At 29.7% G+C, this 18,538-nt stretch overlaps 1 protein-coding gene across 1 annotated transcript in view; it reads right to left on the bottom strand.

The window, feature by feature from the left end:
* LOC142320799 (uncharacterized) overlaps nt 1–18,538 on the bottom strand; it is a 154,316-nt gene that overhangs the window by 42,818 nt on the left and 92,960 nt on the right. The gene's annotated exons all lie outside the window — the stretch shown is intronic.

The raw sequence follows: 18,538 nt of genomic DNA, 5'->3' as shown, positions 1-18,538 counted from the left end.
AATTATGTCAGATTTAAATTTATCTTATTTAAAGAGTTGATATAGATCGTACAGGATATTTCTAGCTCAGTGGAAGTTAGACACACTGTCAGAAAAAATTTGAGCAGGAATACATCTACAAGATATAAATCTCTTTAAGGCTGCAGTAAATGCTTGTGATATGAAATCAGTCACCAGTTCTAAGTGTATGGGCTTAGTAGCAAGGCAAATTAAAAGAGCGATATATGCCTTACCCAAGGACTTAGATCTCTGCTCGCCATAACATATTATAATTGGACCGCTATAATCTACTGCACAAACAAACAAAGGTCAACAGGGAGTCATTCTATAAGGTGATAGCTGACCAAGTTGTTGAATTTGTGTTGATGCAATAAACTTAAAGCTAAGGATATATTGTCGCGGACAATATAAAAAATATAATATAATTAAATACGTAAAAAGCAAAACAAGAACATTAAACAATCATTTAAAAAATGAATCAGTGCTGTTTATTTAACACAAAGATTACGTACGTGGATTACAGTATTTAGAATAGTGGGAATAATCGCAGATGCTATTTAACTCACACATTTGTGAACATCCTTTTACTTGTATAAAAAATATATACCAAAGAAAGTATTGTGTCTGTTATTAAATCAGATTTATACACTTTGACAGATTTCAAAATAGGGATTGCAGATTTCAAAGGAAGATGGTTTTCAGAAAAAGTTAATTCAACCTGCCGATTTTTGTCAACAGATTTGGCTGCCAACAAAGAAATGTAGAGTGAATGAAGTAAATATTATATAAAGTTTCAGTACTGATCATTACTTCACGTCAATTTCTTATAAGACAAGATTCAAATAAGCAGCATCAAATGTAAACAAAAATAATTTTTTTTTAATATAAAATAGTTCCATACTGATCAAGATTTTATCCACAAACAAAACAATTATAGTAAACTAGTAGTAATTTAAATGTTTCATTCAAATTATGTTGTACTCTAATGACTTGAAATCACAATTCTTAAATAATAAAAATAATAATTATTGGTTACAATATGATAATATGTTAAGCATACAAGATTCACAAAGAACACATGAACCGCTCCTCCACCCTACAAACACATAATACATGAACAGTGTGTTAATTTGCTAACTTCAGAAGTATTAAACTAATGTTAAAATATGTATCTTAAGTATAAGGGAGTTTTAAATGAAGATCTAATAGTAAGTAATGAGTACAAATTAAAAACTATATATTATTTATTTACAGTTATAAATAACTTTCAAAGCCTACTATAATTATTATTCAGAAGCAAATTTAGCATTGTAATGACCAACGAACAACAATTTACACCTCAATGTGAACAGTTATATAAACAGTATTTGTTTTAAAACAACTTTAACATAACTGTTATGACACCACAACAAATTTTGTTTAAAATTACTCTCAGATATAAATTGGTGCAAATTTATTTTTATGAGGGTTGCTCCCAAAACCAACTAAAAATGATGTACTAGCTTTGAAGATAGAAAATTTTATTCGTTGTAATTTTATAATTGTGATAATAATGAATGCCTTTTGCATCGTCGTTGGTGGCAGAGTACCAAATTGGGTTTAAAAGAAATAGATCAACCATCAATAAGTTGTTAATAGTCAAGCAACTACTTGAGAAAAGGATTGAAAATTGAAAGAAATCTCATTTATTGTTCATAGATTTTATGAAAGCATGTAACAGCTTGCAAAGAAATAAAACTATTAGGGTGTTGATTGGACTGAGAATTTCTGGTAAGTTAGTCAGGATGATTGGTGTGTGCCTGGTTGATACTGAAAACATAGTGAAGGTTGGAGATGAGCTAATGGAAAGTTTCAAGACTTGTACAGGTGTGAGACAGGGGGGGATAGCAGATCCCTCTTGATTTTTAATCCGGTATTGGAATGGGTTTACAGGAAGATGTGATGGAGAGAAACTGAATTGCTTGGAAGGAGATTGCACCCGCTGGCAGATGCTAATGATGTAGTGTGAACTGATGAAAACAAAATAGAGTTGCAGGAGATGTTGATAGTTTTTTGAGGAAAATGCAAAAGCAATGGGCCTAATATAAATGAGGGGAAGATGATGCACATGGTGATTACAAGTGGCAGAGAGGTTGGAGAGGATATGGTTGCATTTGGTCAGAAGGATAAATGAAGTGACTGAGATACTTGTCAGGTAAAACAATATTACTTCCACTCAATCTAAACCTAATCATGTATCTTATAAATGACAAACATTAGTCAAAATATATATTCCACATCAGAGGAGAAAACTGATAAAGATATTCAAAATATACTAATTTCACTTTCCATTTGACATAAATTAAAAATTTTCCTCCTATAGTTCAATAATATAGCTCAATAATAGATACTGTTTTATTTATTTTACTTCAAAAGATAGGAGAAAATTAGACAATTACTGACCATCTTCAATTAAACAAAAAAGTATTTAATATCTTAAATAAAGAAAATAAATTAAAAATTTTTTCTTTTAAAACTTTTTCTATTTTTCCTTAAATTTAAAATATTTCAGCACATACTGATCCTATACATAATAAATCTATGGTTCTTTTTTACTACCCAAAACAGATAACTCTTCAGACTCCAATCTTATAACACTTAGATTTAAGCAGGATAGAAGTTAACACTTATTCAAACTTATAACATTTTTAAAAAAAACCTGGTATTTTTAAAATTAGAATAAAATTCACTTTTCTTTAAAAGAAAAAAAGGAAAATCCCACTTTTAATTTCTAATAAGACACTTTACTACTATATTAATTCTAATCTCACTGTTCAGAAGTTTTAGCCTTTAACAGAGTGATTCAAGCCATTACAATATAATGCCCCAAATGCTCAGGTGCTTATTCTCTGTTAACATTAAGATTTTAGTACCCTGGATCTAATTTTTATAATAATGTGGTCCACTGTTGATTACTTTGCTACATGAAAGTAAAGTTAGTTTTTTAAAAAGTTTCTTTGATAATTTTATTTATTCTTTTCTATTATTATTATTATTACTACGTTTATTTTTGCTATTATTATTATTATTTATTCTTTTCTCCTACAACAACTTTTACTTATCTCTGTTTGATGTACAATATAATGTGAGTTAATTCAAACCATCAAAAATCCTGTTCAGCAGCTAGGCATAGAATATATATTTGCAGTTCATGTGCATTACAAACTAATAGGTTTCAAGATTTAAAGAAAGAAAAAAATAAATGAAATAAAAGAAGTTAATGTTTCATTCACAAAACACAAAAAAAAAGAAGAAATTATGATTGTTTTATGAATAAACTAATAATACTTCCTAACCGTTTATTTTGTTTAATAATTTACAAAATGCATAGAAAATATTGTGGCCTTTTTGCAGAGGAAACCCAAAGAAAAACTTATTGAAGGTGATCAGGTGCAAATATTTAATGAAATGATTAATCTCTTTAATTCAATTTCTAGATTTGAATATTGTAATGATGAAGATGTGAAAGAATGGTTAAAAGATTAAACTTACACAACAGGAATACCACCTTAAACACAGGAAAAAGTTGCAAATTTCATAAAATTAACTTATGCTAGTAGAAATGATTATAACAGAGTCAATAAGGCATATGGCACATCAATACTGAATCTACTTATGCTGAAGCTTTTTCTGCATTATAGAGTTCACAGAGCTTTTTAGGCCTGATCATTTTTACTACAAGAAAGTTGAAAAATTTTGTGGACATGAAGCTTTGTTCAAAAGCAGTGTAAAATAATTTATAATTTTCATTTTCATTTGCTTCAAAGAGATGAGACGCTCTTTTTTCATTAAAAAAAAATATCACACTTTAAAACATTTTTTTTTAGCCTACTGTACAGATTTTTCTAAACAATTTTACAAATTATTAGGAAATAGAACATAAGCTATATGGTCTTTTCTATCTAATAATAATGAAGTACAATTCTGTATATTTACTACTTTAATACAATTTTGATGTTTTATTACTTATTTTAATTGTGTATGTTAAAAAATGCAAACAAATAAAAATTTTAACTGATCAGGTCCCAATCAGTTTGAATTACTGACAATCAAATAAACAAATATATGTACACTGTGAATATTTATGTGCATAAGTATGTATTTTACACCTGAACGTGTATTTCACTCTTTGCAATATCTCCTCCTTTTTTTCTTCTATCAATGTTTTTCAGTTCTTTGTTTTAATTTTAGATTTCTTTAAATCTGTACCATTATTACTTATTTTTATAATGTAATAGTTAAAACAATTCAATAAAAAATAATCATATGAGTCTCATACATAAAAAAAATATAGTGCAGAATTAAAGGTTTGTAGTTTCTATAACAGGTTCAAAGAGGTTTAAATAATTTGTAAACACAGCATAGTACCCAACCCTACAGAAGATAGAAAGAAAAACAACATGACTGTGTGTTACAATACCTGTGACAGGAACAAACAATATGTTTTACTTAATTAGTTCCCATTTACACAAGCATCTTGGAACAAACATATATTTGTAAGGAGGCATTAAGAGGATGTTTTACTTGAGCAGCTCAGCACCAGTTGAATTTTTACACAACTGAATAGAAATCAATCCCATCTCACTGAGCACAAAAATAAAAAGACTGTAGTAACCAAAATATGTTGTGTGACACATCAGCATCCAGTGGGTTTCTAGGTAAATCTCACAGTATATTAGTGGCAAGCACAAGCGAAAGGTGTGAGACATCCAAAGAAGTGCTTCCAGGTTCTCTTCCATCTTCCAGTGACCAACTAGACTAAATGACTTATATTTCAATTCAATACTTTCACATCTCTGACTATAGGCAAGAAGATCCCTTCAGGAAGCCTGAGCTTTATAAGAAAGAGGAAGGGCATAGAGAAAGGGCAACTAAAGAAATTACATTATTAACTAAAAATGTCTCAGTTAAAGTGACTTTTAAAAGCGTTTTATAATTTTATTAGTCTCTATAAAGTTTTTGTATTAATCTGATGTGACATGATCACATCTCTGATCACATCACATCTCATGGTCACATCTCTGATGTGACATGGTCTTTCAGAATAAAGTTGTCTGTGCTATTTGAAGAGAATTTGCCATTTTTCTTTTTATATTGTGATCATGGAGATCTTTATTTAAAATACTTATAAAATGCTATAAAACTAGAATCTCTCTGATAGAATAAAAATTGCTGCTGAACAAAAATGTACAAAGTATCATTTTAAGCAATTAAAATTGAAAACATATTCACCTTATAATACAACCTATTAAATAGTGTACTTCTTAAAATACTTAACTATTCAGCAAATATATCAGTAAAAATTGCTAATTTTTTCTACAACTACATTATTTATTTATATATTCACATAGTTGCAGGACTACTCTTTTTAATTCACAAATTTTCTTCTTTGTAATAGTAATCTAATTAAGGTTTTCTATTGGATAAATGCTGGAGTTGTTTTTTTGCCAGTGGAATACCCCATCTACCATTACTAATTAATCCATATAACAAACAATTGTATTTGAATAAAGTATTTATTTATTTTTTTGTTACAACCTTACTAGTTAATAATTTTGTAATTCTGCAATATCACAAAAAAAAAAATTAATAGAAAATTATGTGAAAAAAATAATAAGTCGTACAACTTCAGTAATATCATTGTAAATTTAAAATTGTGCATTCAGTATGGCTATTAAAAATAAAAATCACAAAAAACATTTTATAATTGTATAAATATTGTAAATTAGTAGTTTTTTAAATTAAAAATATTTATAAAATCAGAATTGTGAAATTCAAAATGACATAACCTATATGGTAGGCTAAAACATAAAAATCATGCATAATTTAGTTTAACGAAAGTCTCTTGTAATCTGCATGTAAAGTCAAACAAATAAAACGAATAAATAATAAAGTATAGAATATATGCATACAAAGTGACTTCATGAGACTTTTTATTAATGACTTACAAATTAAAAGGAAAATTAATGTATATTATATAAAATATTAATTATGATTTAAGGAGAATTAATCAATATGCTCTGATCTGCAGCCAAAACAGAACCGGTAGTGACTTTCAGAACCACAGTACGGTTGTGCAACAGTACAGCAAAAAATCTGGTATTTTTTCATCTCATCTACCTTTCACATATGTCTGTATTTACAAAAATCATTCAGCATAATGTTTCATTGTACGGTATTATTCATTGATCAAAATTTCAAAACTTTATGTCAAAAAATTAACCTAACTCAAGCAGATGCAATAAAATAGATGTAATTTAATATTTTAACAAATTGACAAAAACATGACAAGTACAAGAAAACTTCTTATCACTGGTTTTGAAAGAGCAGAGTTTTAGTTAGAAGTTTTGGAAAATCTTAAAAAAATTTCTTAATACAGAAATATTTTCAGATTGTTTAGAGACAATTTAAAAGTAAATATTTGAAGCTTTAAAATTCGCACATAAAAATATCAATACCTTTTTTCCCCATCTTTTTGGACTGCATAGAATCACTTTAGTCAGTTCATTATGCAAGTCTCTTTGAAAGGACTGTTCGGGCCTTGTGGTCCACCCAGTACTTTTTCATACGTTCCAATCTCCATGCTCTTTCTGGGGTTCAAAATGTTCATGTGAGTTGTTTCTTTGTTGTGAGTGTGAAGCGAGTGTTTTTGTCCTTGATTTTTTCATTTAATTTTATCTTGTCTGTAGTGTCATCTGATGTAGGGCCAATTTCTTTCAGATCCTCTCTTACTTCTCTAATCATCTGCATCCTGTCTTGGTGTTTTTAGAGTTGATATTGTACTATATCAGCTATTTCAGAAGTCTTGCATCTTGCATACTCATGATGTATTCAAAGAATTCTAGTCTCCGAATGTACTTTAAAACCATACAAAATTTATTTTGTTACTCAAAAAAGGTTGACGAGTAATGAAGCCATCAATCCGCTAAAAACACTGTTCCTTCTAACCATGAACAATGTATCCAAAAAATACACAGCATGTATTTTTTCATAATAATGTAGGCATACTATACAAAATATTTTGATATGTCTATGATGAGATAGCTTATATTTAATTTGTTACTTTAAAGTATGACTCATACACACAAACTCATGTTTAAACATGAAAGTGAATAGACATGCATGAACATGAATGTTTGCATAATACTGAATGTAAACATTGTAGAAGGCTCAGTTACTGTTTTGATCTAAAATTGTATGTTGTATTGTTGCTAGTGTTAATACTGTGTGGTTAGGTGATGTACAGTTGTTTATAATTTTATTAGCGCAGTGAACTTCTCTTTTATGTGATAGCTTTTATTTTTAATTTTATTAATTAGAGAAGCTGGGGTAAGACAAAGTGAGGTGCAATTAGTATTTTTATAATTTATATTAACTATATTGTTAATGCAAGAACAAATTATAAAAACAAATATGGATTTAATAAAAACAAATTTGCATTTTATAAAAACAAATTATGGAGAGTTCAACTGGCATTCACAATGAAACAGTATCTCACAAATTGACTTACAATAAATCTTCAGTATTGCATGATATTTTAGAGTTTACTGAACAGCAAATAACACAGATATCTTTAAGAAGTGGATGTACTGAAAAAAAAAATCTGTACTTTTCATGAAACCAAATATTTAGATAAATATTTTCATATTAATGGGAAAAGTTGCTCTGACCCATTTAGTTGTCACAGTAAACCAATTAAGAAATCTCTTTAAGAAATATCTTGACACTTTCAACAAGCTATCCATACTTAAAATTAATTCCAGGCAGAGCACTGTGTACAAAAAGCTTAAACAAAATACAAAAACCATGATACAGAAAGCGAATCAGAATGTCAAGGTATATTTAAGCTTGATCAGCACTTCGCATTTCCTCCATTAAGGTTCAAAAATTACTGACAGTGCAAAGGAACCAATTTAAAAAAATCAAGTTACAAAAATAGCTGAGTCGGTTACCAGTAGTAAGTAAATTAAACGATTCCTTTAATTTAAATATTTCTACAGAAGAAACCAGTTTAGTACCATAAAATTATGCTAATTTAGGTAGGGAACATGAAGAATTAATCATTAAAATAAAGGATAAAATGAAAACGGTTACATCAACCCAGGAAAAAATTACTATTTTAAGTTTATTACCAAGCAGCTGGAACATTTAAAAACTGTAAAATCAGTTTTTAGTGTTAGTCAGTATTAAGCCCAATTCAAACAATTAGTTAAAACAAGTGGAATTTTGCCACAAATTGGCAAAAAGAAACCCAGTCACGTAATTGATGAAAATTATATTAAATTTGTCCAAGATTTTTATCAGAATGATTAGCACAGCTGAATGATGCCAAGCAGGAAGGATTGTGTTTCTGTAAGACAAGCTGACAATAAGAAAATTAATATTCAAAAAAAGGCTATATTAAGTAACTGAAAATAATTATACACAACCTTCAAAGAAAAACACAATTTTAAAATTGGATTTTCAAAATTGTCTGATTTAAGACCTAAATTTTGTGTTCTGGCTGGTGGGTCAGGTACTCACACACACACACACCTCTCTCTCTCTCTGTGTGTGTGTGTGTGTGTGTATGCGCGCAGACCACCACCAAAATGTAAAACTCATGTTATCTGCTCTAAAAATGAAATATAAAATTCTTTCAACCATGGTATGTAATATAGAAAATGAAATGTGGATGCTGTCACAGTGTGAAAAATGTCCAGGCACTAATGAAGAGCTCAGATTACTGCAAGAGAGCTGGGATGATGCTGATTCTGAATACATCTCAAACAGTGGGTGTCTGTTAACTGTTGTGAACTAACTAATTAAATTCTTCCACTTTAAGAGTACTTCGATAAACTTACTGAAAATTTAAATAATCTAAAAAGGCATCATTCTGTTGTAAAAAAACAAGCTAATTTCCTCAACATTAAAAAGGAAAACATGTTGGACAGTGAATGTATTGTAATGGGAGACTTCTCTTAAAATTTCCATTTTGAGATACAGAATGAAGTCCAGTCATATCACTGGTCAAAAACATATGCCACAGCACATCCATTACTCATATATTTTAAAAAATAAGGAAAATTACAAAGCCAAAGGTACTGTGTGATTACTAAGTACTTGAAACAGAATACTACATCGTTCTTCTGCTTCCAAAAGAGAATTAATTATAAATTTAATTATAAATAAAGTAAAAACACTGTTACCACAAGTTAAACAATTTTTTTTTCTGATGGCTCCTCAACCTAGAACAACATAAAAACAAAAAAACAATTTCATAAATTTATGTTAAAATTACGATTTTGAAATTGCCGCTGAATGGAATTTTTTGCCTCATACCATGGAAAAGGACCATGTGATGGTATTGATGGAACTGTAACAAGGACTGACTAAAACAAGCCTTCAAAGGACAGTCAACAATCAAATTGTTACACCTTCTAAAGTGTACAATTATTGCAAAGACAATATTAAAAATATAACATTTATTTTCTACTCTAATAAAGATGTTTATGTTCTGTCTAATAAAGATGAGAATAGGTCTGTTCTCATTATCAGGTAATCACAACAGTCCCAGAAACAAGAACCTTTCACAAGGACCAACAAGTCAGAAATGTATTCTGAAAGTCTGGGAGACCTCTGAATCAGAAACATTTATGTTAGTATCAGTATACAAGGAGATTAGTGTTTCTGATCGCTTTATAGATTTACCAAAACCAAAATGTAAAAATTATGTCTGCTGCGTATATGATGGCAAATGGTGGTTAGGCGAAGTCATTGGAGTCAAAATACATGAAAATGAAGAGGAATACATTGGTCTGGTCTTCATTCAAGAAATCATTGAGGGATAATCAAACATGGGTTCAACTGGAAAATATTTTAAAGATTCTCACACCTTCAGAGCTTTTTCTATCAACTACTAGATGAGGACACAACATTACACCAAAGATGAGTGAAGACTTATCAGTTCTATTCAATAAAAAAATGGCAGGAGCACTAAGTTATGTTAGTCAAGTTTGCTATCAAAAAGTGCAAGATTTATTCATAACTTTCATTAGCAGGACTAAAATACGGTAAAAGTGAATTGAAAAACTTGTTAATATATTTGAATTGTTTATCATTTTGTAATTATTATTTGTCATTCTGTAATTGACTGTTTATCATTTTGTAACTGATTATTTATTAATTTTTTTTTTGTCTTCAGTCATTTGACTGGTTTGATGCAGCTCTCCAAGATTCCTTATCTAGTGATTATTTATTAATTATCAATTTATTCATTCTAATGAGTTTAGTTGTAATTTTTATAATCAGAAGAAAATACATATCATTAGTATTTTTAGATACGTTAATTACGGTTAGAAGGAACAGTGTTTTTTAGCAGATGGATGGCTTCATTACTCGTCAACCTCTTAGAGTAACAAAATAAATTTTATATGGTTTTAAAGTAGATAAAAGGTACTTTAAAACCATATACAATTTATGTTTACTGCTGTAAACATTTCAGATTTTTGCCACTTGTCCCACATGAGGTTTTTGGGCCCCAAAATTGAGACATTTTCAAAATCTTATGATTTGGCGGCCATTTTTTTAATGAAGGACACTCAGTTAGTAACAGTTCAATTTTTTTTTATAAGTACTATTAGTTAAAAAGTAAAAAAACAGGCCTGTTACCCTAAGCGCTTCATTATTTATTTTGGGCCCAAATTTGAAAAAACAACAGTTTCTAAGCATAACTTCAGTAAACATTACAAGATTTGGTTATATAACAAAATGAATTTTGAGTACACTAAAATGAAGTTCCATCTTTACTCTTTCCAAAAAGCCCTTTTTAAACCTCTGTACGATGTAAAATAAGAATGCTACATCTCATGGAAAAGTGATGAAAATGACTGTTTTTGCCTGTTGGTGAATTAGAAAATAGTTTATTACTAAAGAAATTTTTTTTTTAAATATAAAAAAATATTTTTTGGCCACTACAAGGTGGAGTTACCATAAATGCCAAATATCACCAAAATTAAAAATAGTGATGCACTGATCATTTGTTGACTTAAAATGGAATACCCCAATTTAGAAGTTTATTGAAATATTTAAGTAGGATTTCCGCACTTGTCTTAACAATAAATACCAAAATGATGAAGGTTTGTAGTAGTCTCTCGACTGCGTTTTGTTGAATTCTTCTATTGATTTCATTGTGACTTTATGGTGATGTCTTTTTATTTTCCTAGGATTCAAGGGGTTTCTTTTCTTTTTTTTTCTAGATTTTGGAAGAAAGTTTCTGATTTTTGGAGTTTGTGTTAACCATGCTTGATGTCTCTTCTCCATTGTTTTGTTGCATTCAATGTTACACTATTGATACTTTTTTTTGAGGTTTTATTGGGGCCAAAATCTTCTGTAATTTGATTAAGGTTGTTGACTAGGTCTTCAAGTTTATCCGTGATTGTTATTTTTTCGATTACTTTTTGGTAATTTTCATTACCAAAAAGTAATTTTGGTAATCAAAATTTTTTGATTAGTTGGGTAGGGTCTGTTTTTGTTTTACTTTTAAGGGATTAGTTTTGTTGCTTCCTTTGGGGAGTGAATTTAGTTTTAATTTTAACTACGTAATGATCTCAAAGGCCTTTTAATTTTAACTAGTAATGATACTCCTTGGAGAACTTTTACATTGTAGATCTCTTTGTGGTGGTGTTTGTCCATGAAGATGTGATATAACTGCCATTCTCCTTTAATGTAGTTGAGATGTTTCTACGTTTTGAGTTGTTGAGATTTCCTCTAGAGATATGTGGATTTTAAGATTAGGTTGTGGTTTTTGCAGAGATCGATGAGTCTCTGTTTGTTTTCATTTGTTCTCTTTTAGGTGGGCCATTTTCTGCTATATGATAGCAGAAAATGATAGCATGATGTGCTATATTTTTGTTTCTCTGCCTAGTTGTGCGCTGAAGTCTCAGATTAGTTGTTTATACCTTATTTATAAATAATGTTGCAAATATCTGTTTTAAATTGTATGTACAAAGAATAAATTTGAAATATCAGTAAAATAACAAAATATAAAATAAATTTTTTCACTTTACGTCAACAAAACCATAGGTATTTATAATAGTATCAATTCTAAAATATGGAAAAATGAAGTACTAATTCTTGCCTCAAAAATGTTGTAACTATGTTCATGTAACACACTGCAGTAATTGCTGTAGCATTTCCTTGATTGTCTTGAAAAAGAATGGTCTGATAATGCCATATGATTGAACTGTACATCACAATGTGACCTTAGGACTATACAACAGTTTCTCATGTAACTGAAGTTGGTTTTCAGTGTTCCAATTATAGAGTTTTTTGCTTATTTACATAGCCATTCAGGTGAAAATGAACTTCATCTGACAGACGTATGCGGTGAATCCAATTTTGATTGATTCAGTGATTTTCTTGACAAAAATTTATGTGAGCTGCCAAATCAGAATCTTTTAATCCCTAAACAGTTTGAATTTTGTGGGGTGAAAAGTGAAGTCCTTATGTAAGATTTGACAGATCGATGGTTCACTAATATTCAGTGCTAATTAATGTTCCATTGCTGAATATTTTGGATTGCGTATTATGGCACTTCAAAACTCTATCAACATTTTCTATCTTCTAAGACTTTTTGCTTCTCCTTTTGTTTTAAATTTAATATAGACCCAGTTTCCTCAAATGCTTTAGTTCATAAATTAATTGCACGAACAGACAGTACCCAACAAGATGCAGAATATTAAATCAATTATGAAATAAACATAGTTGTTCTGGAGTCAATATTTTTACAAAACAATTTAACACAGAAAGCATGACGTGCACCTAATGACCTTTCTACGTTTATTAAATAGCATTAAATGATTGACAATATATCATCAAGTTCAGTGTCCCTCACTGAAATGTCAAATGAATATAACCAAGCTTTTTGATTTTCCTGCTTTAATGATGTGCCGTTATGTACACTCTAGTAAATGAGGAGGGTCTTAAGGCGAATAGTAGAAGAAATAAATTTGAGGCAGAATCTTGTAAAGATTGACTTGCTTGATTAGTCATACAAGTACATTTGATATAAATGAAGACTTCCAGGTTGATGTTAATATAGTAAAATAGGGATGTATATAGAAACACAAAGACCGGAATATATATAAATCCAATTATTATTATTATAATCATTACATGCTTATCTTACTGAGACAAATTCCTCGCACTTTATAAGTTTCCATTCGTTTTTATTATCAGCTAAAATTTAAGATGCTAATAGCTAATTTTATTTTTATAATCCACAACTCTTTCTTGGTCTCTTTCTTTTATAACTTCTACTGATCTTTCTATCATTGTTATAATTATTCCTTCTCTTCTCATATGCCCCAACCAGTTAGCTTTTCTATTGTAATCATTCTAATTAATCATTTATTCTTACTCCTTCTCCATCTGAGATTGTAGAATTTAATAATCATGTTGAGGTTAAAAGATTACTACTGAACAGAGGAATGGAGAATAGCATCAAATCCAGTAAAATGACTGATGACTCAAAGAGTTATCAATATATAAAGCAAATAAAGTCTTTTCTTCTGGGACTTAATTGTCCCTTTGGTAGTCTGTTGAACTCAATTAGAGGCACTTCCAATTAACCTCATACAAAATTCATTGGTTAACATTAAAAATGTTCATTTAAAACAGTTGTTACATGAAATATGCAAACACTTAAACATTTCCAAAAGCATAACTCTAAATATAAAGCATATTTTGTTTTATCTGAATAAATAACACAATTACAATGTGCAACACTAGCTAGTTACTGTATCCAACTTCATTCAAGCAATCATACTACTACATGATAATAAATTATACGGTTATAATTTAACATAATGTAAATTATATTATAATATATCCTTATTAATATTGATATGATCCTTGACACATTAAATAAAAAATATTCTCTTAAACTAACAGATGTTTACACGCAATTAAAATAATTAAAGTTCCTTTGTTATATTTTAATTTTTCAACATACTATGAAAAAAAAATGACGTCACAATAACATGGATTTAACTTTTAAAAATGAAAGATGGAACCCAGTGGTTAAGAATGTATAATTCACAGTTCTGAAAAGTAATTTTTTGAATGAGCTAAGCTTTTCTTCTGCCAGTTATAAACTCCTTAATAAAGATTTTGCTCTCATTTTCTAAATATTTTAATAAGGCTGAAAATCTTCTTTTTTGGGAGGGGGCGAAAAATGCTTTCATGTTATCATTGCCGGGAATAAAAGTTTTCATGAAGTATTAAAATAAGGGTAATAACATAAAACAAAAATAAACATACATAAAATTCAACAAAAAGTAAAACTTTACAAACTCCGAGAATGGGTGTAAGGGCCCCTTCTCGGATAACAGAAAGACTAACAAATAAAATACAAACTATAACTAAGCTAAAAATATGACTAACATAAAAATAAATAACTATATCTAATATAAAAACAAACATATTAAAAATGAAATAAAAACTTAAAACTAATATCACTAAAAACTTATATCTAATATCACTAAGGACTTTTATCTAATATCACAGTCAGAATTTTAAAATAAGATAAAATTTATCTTAAAAAAAATAAAAACAAAAAACAATATAAAATTTACACTTATATAGAATTTCAGAATACCCAAGAGGGTGTGAAGGACCCCTTCTCGGAAAACAGAATAAAAAAAAAATATATATATATATATATACATAAAACACAGAAACATAAAAATTAAAAATAAATCAGACATACTAAAAACTTTTATCAAAAACGAAACCTATACACCATAATATCAAATTTTAGATATAAGACCAGCATGATGCAAAAACAGAAACATCCAGTCTAAAACTTTGTTATCATTGCCCAAAAATTGATGGATATTTCTGGGCAATTTAAATTTACTATGCAAAGCCGCATAACGAATGCAATCCACAAGAATGTGGTGCACAGTCATGTGGCAATTGCATCATGCGCATAGTGGTGCATGTCCTGCTGACATCAGGTACTCGTGTGCGGCTCTAGTATGGCCTAATTAAAATTGACTGAGGACCACTTCGTAACGATGAATTTTCTGCATGAGGAGTCCCAAGGCAACATAGAATTTTTAATGTGCCAGAGTTTGTTATCAAAAGTGGCTGTCCAATCACCTTGCCACTTTGCTCGAAGAGACTTTACGTAATTACGTTTACGTTTTACGTAATTAATAAAGTCTGAAGTAGCAACACGAATGGTGAAGGGAGGTTGATTACAAGCCTCTTTAGCAGTGGAATCTGCACTTTCATTACCTGGAATTCCCAAGTGGCTAGGAATCCAACAGAAAGTCACTTCTGTGTTGTGATGATTCAACTCAGCGATTGCATTATATTCAGTGACCAACAGATGTCTAGAGTAAAAATCTTGTAAAGCTTGGAGGGCACTGCACAAGTCGCTACAAATAAGGATATAACAGTATTTTGGGTTAATGATATTCAATGCCTTATTAGTAGCGTACAATATACCTGTAATATTAGGCAGACCAAATATATAGTTTCTGCTATTAAGAATAAATGCACTTCCAACAGTATCATTCTGTTTTGAGCCATCTGTATATACTATTGCGTCTGGGTATATTTTGGAGAGTATATGGTGAAAAATTTGCTGAAAAACGATAGGTAGTGTTGCTTGTTTTCTTGTATGTGGTAAGATCAAAAATAAAATTTATAAGGTTGATTCTCCATGGAGAATATGAAAAGTGATACGTTGGAAAAATAGAAGGTATGTACACGTTAAAAAGCTGTAGTAACCACCGAGTACATACACCCATAGGCACAGTATGATGTGGATGGTCTTCGTATCTCTGTAAACTATTGCAAGAACTGTGGTAAAAGCCAGGTGATTCGGTTGCCCTTTAAGAAGGGCAAAGTAAGATGCTAGAAGTTGGTCACATCTATCCCAAAGAGATGGTTCACCACACTCCACAAGTATGCTAGTGACAGGGCTTGATCTAAAAGCACCTGCAGCAAGACAGAGAAAAGCATGGTGTACAGCATCTAACATCTTTAGCGTGTTATTACGCGCTGAAGAGTAAGCGATACAACCATAATCTAAATCTGAACGACTAGCAGATTCTAGGTATAAAACACTTAATAACAGATTAAATGCTACATTGTGCATCCACATATACAAAATGGTAGTACAGTGTCTGGTATGTTAAAAGGCTCTAGCAGGAAAACTGATCTCAAACAAATTTCACCATTAATTTCTGCTACATCAATAAGTTCATTAGAGCTTTGCCGGTAAGATTCCGCAGAACTGGAGAACACGCCGAAGTTAAAGAACAATGTTCACAATTCTAAACATGACTAAACATGAAAAATTAAAAATAAGTATGAAAACATTATATTTTAGTTCAATTACATTTGTAATATAGAATACTTTCAAAAAATCCCTTGAATTTTATTAGACAACTTTTTTCTTCCATTTGATGAACCGCGGAGCTCCAATATGTCACTTTTTCCTCAAAAAGGTGGGTTTACAAATCGCGCTACTAGGTAGCAGTACTTAATGGCGCCTTTGAATTTTTTTAATCCCATCACTTCATTAAAACAAAACACAAAAACACGAACAGTAAGAAAGTGTTGCAAACATGGCAACAAAGATTTGTTGCGTAAAACAGAAAAAAAAATTTGATTGGTAAAATTTTATTCTACAATTAGAGCTATTTGAAATAATTGATGGAGAAATAAAAACAATTTCATTTAATAATAATAAAAAACGTGTGATCACAGACCCGATTAACGAGTGTTACACTTACAAAGTAATAAATGCAATATTACACCACGGATCTTCGATTCGTCAAGGTACTAGTTTTATTAAAAAAGGAAGAATATGGTATGAAGTGAATGATGACTATCAACAAAAAAAATTGGCCGAGAAATAAAAAAAATGTATATTTGTTTGTTCTAGAAAGGCAATAAATTTTAATAATATCCATAAGATAACAATCAGTAATTCATAAAAAAAGATCAAAGAATAATCTAACAAAACACAACATTCAAAATAATTACTATGAAATTGTAAACCGTACGGTAAGAGTCTCGCAGATATTACTTTTATACGGATTTGAATACTAGATCGTGGATACCGATGTTATTTGGTGGTTGGGTTTCAATTAACCACACATCTCAGGAATGGTCGAACTGATACTGTATAAGACTTCACTTCATTTACATTAATACATATCCTCCTGAACGGTAATTCCCAGAGACTAAACAGGAAAAAAGAAAAGATATAATTTCTTCCGCTCAAAAAACAAAAATTTCTGTAATACAAATAAAACTGTTTTTAACAAAATTTTACTGATATCAAAAAAGTTAAGACCACTATATTTCTATAATCTAAATCTGTTATTAATCTAGAATTTTGTTTACAAAAAAATGCATGTTAAACATATGTAATAGACAACAGAAATAAAATAGCAGATAATAAACAATATTTAAATATTTAAGCATTCCGTATAATAAGTAAAAAAATAAGAAATAATTTGTTACAAAACTCTTACCGGCCCGATTTCATTTATTAAACAATGAATAATCATAAGAATTGTATTATTTCTGTAAATGTGATATGTATTACATATAAATGAAATCGGGCCAGTAAGAGTTTTGTAACAAATTTTTCTATTTTTTGCTTATTATATGGAACGCTTAAACACTGTTTATTATCTATTATTATTGTATATCTATTCTCTATTACATATATTTAACAGGTATCTTTTTTAAAAAAATTTCTAAATTAATAACGGATTTTGATGACAGAAATGTAGTATCTTACCTTTTTTGATATCAGTATTATTTTGTTTTATATATATTATTCTTTTTTGAGTGGAAGAAATATCTGCGACTCTTACCATACAGTTTACAATTTCATTGTAATTTTTTTGGATTTCATTACTAATGTTTCCAGGTATGCTTACTATTACTGTAGAATGAGACAGAAGCTTTTGTATAATATATTAAGTCAGCTCTACCAGTAAATCCTACTTCCATGATTACTTTTCTCAACCTGTAAGTATTATGATATGTGAGTTATTTAGCAGGCTGGAAAAGGGTGAAAAATAAAGTCCTTAATGCCCTAAAACAAGGGAATTTTGGCTAACCCCAAATGAAAGGTACCTAGTCCTCCAACTTCGGTGGTGACAATCTGCTGGACAAATGAGAAGGAATTCCAATAATCAACAGGACAGAACAGCCTAGGAGAGAAAACTCTGAATATAAATTCTGCAGGTTTGGAGGCAGTAGGTGACAGTCCTACCATCATCTTAATCTGTGAACAACCCATATTGCAGCAAGGGATTCTTTCCAAACTGCTACAAGACTAAGATCAAAATATAATACCAGAAAACAAAAAATGGAGATAAATAAATTTGAATGATCTGGGATTGCAGATAATTTAACTAGGGGAACCTTGGATGTAAGAGGTGTAGAAAAAAATGATGAAGTTTAAAGAGATCGACACCAAAAA

Source organism: Lycorma delicatula, chromosome 3, assembly GCF_047948215.1.
Source record: "Lycorma delicatula isolate Av1 chromosome 3, ASM4794821v1, whole genome shotgun sequence".
NCBI lineage: Eukaryota > Metazoa > Arthropoda > Insecta > Hemiptera > Fulgoridae > Lycorma > Lycorma delicatula.
This window is presented reverse-complemented; position numbering and strand designations above follow the sequence as displayed.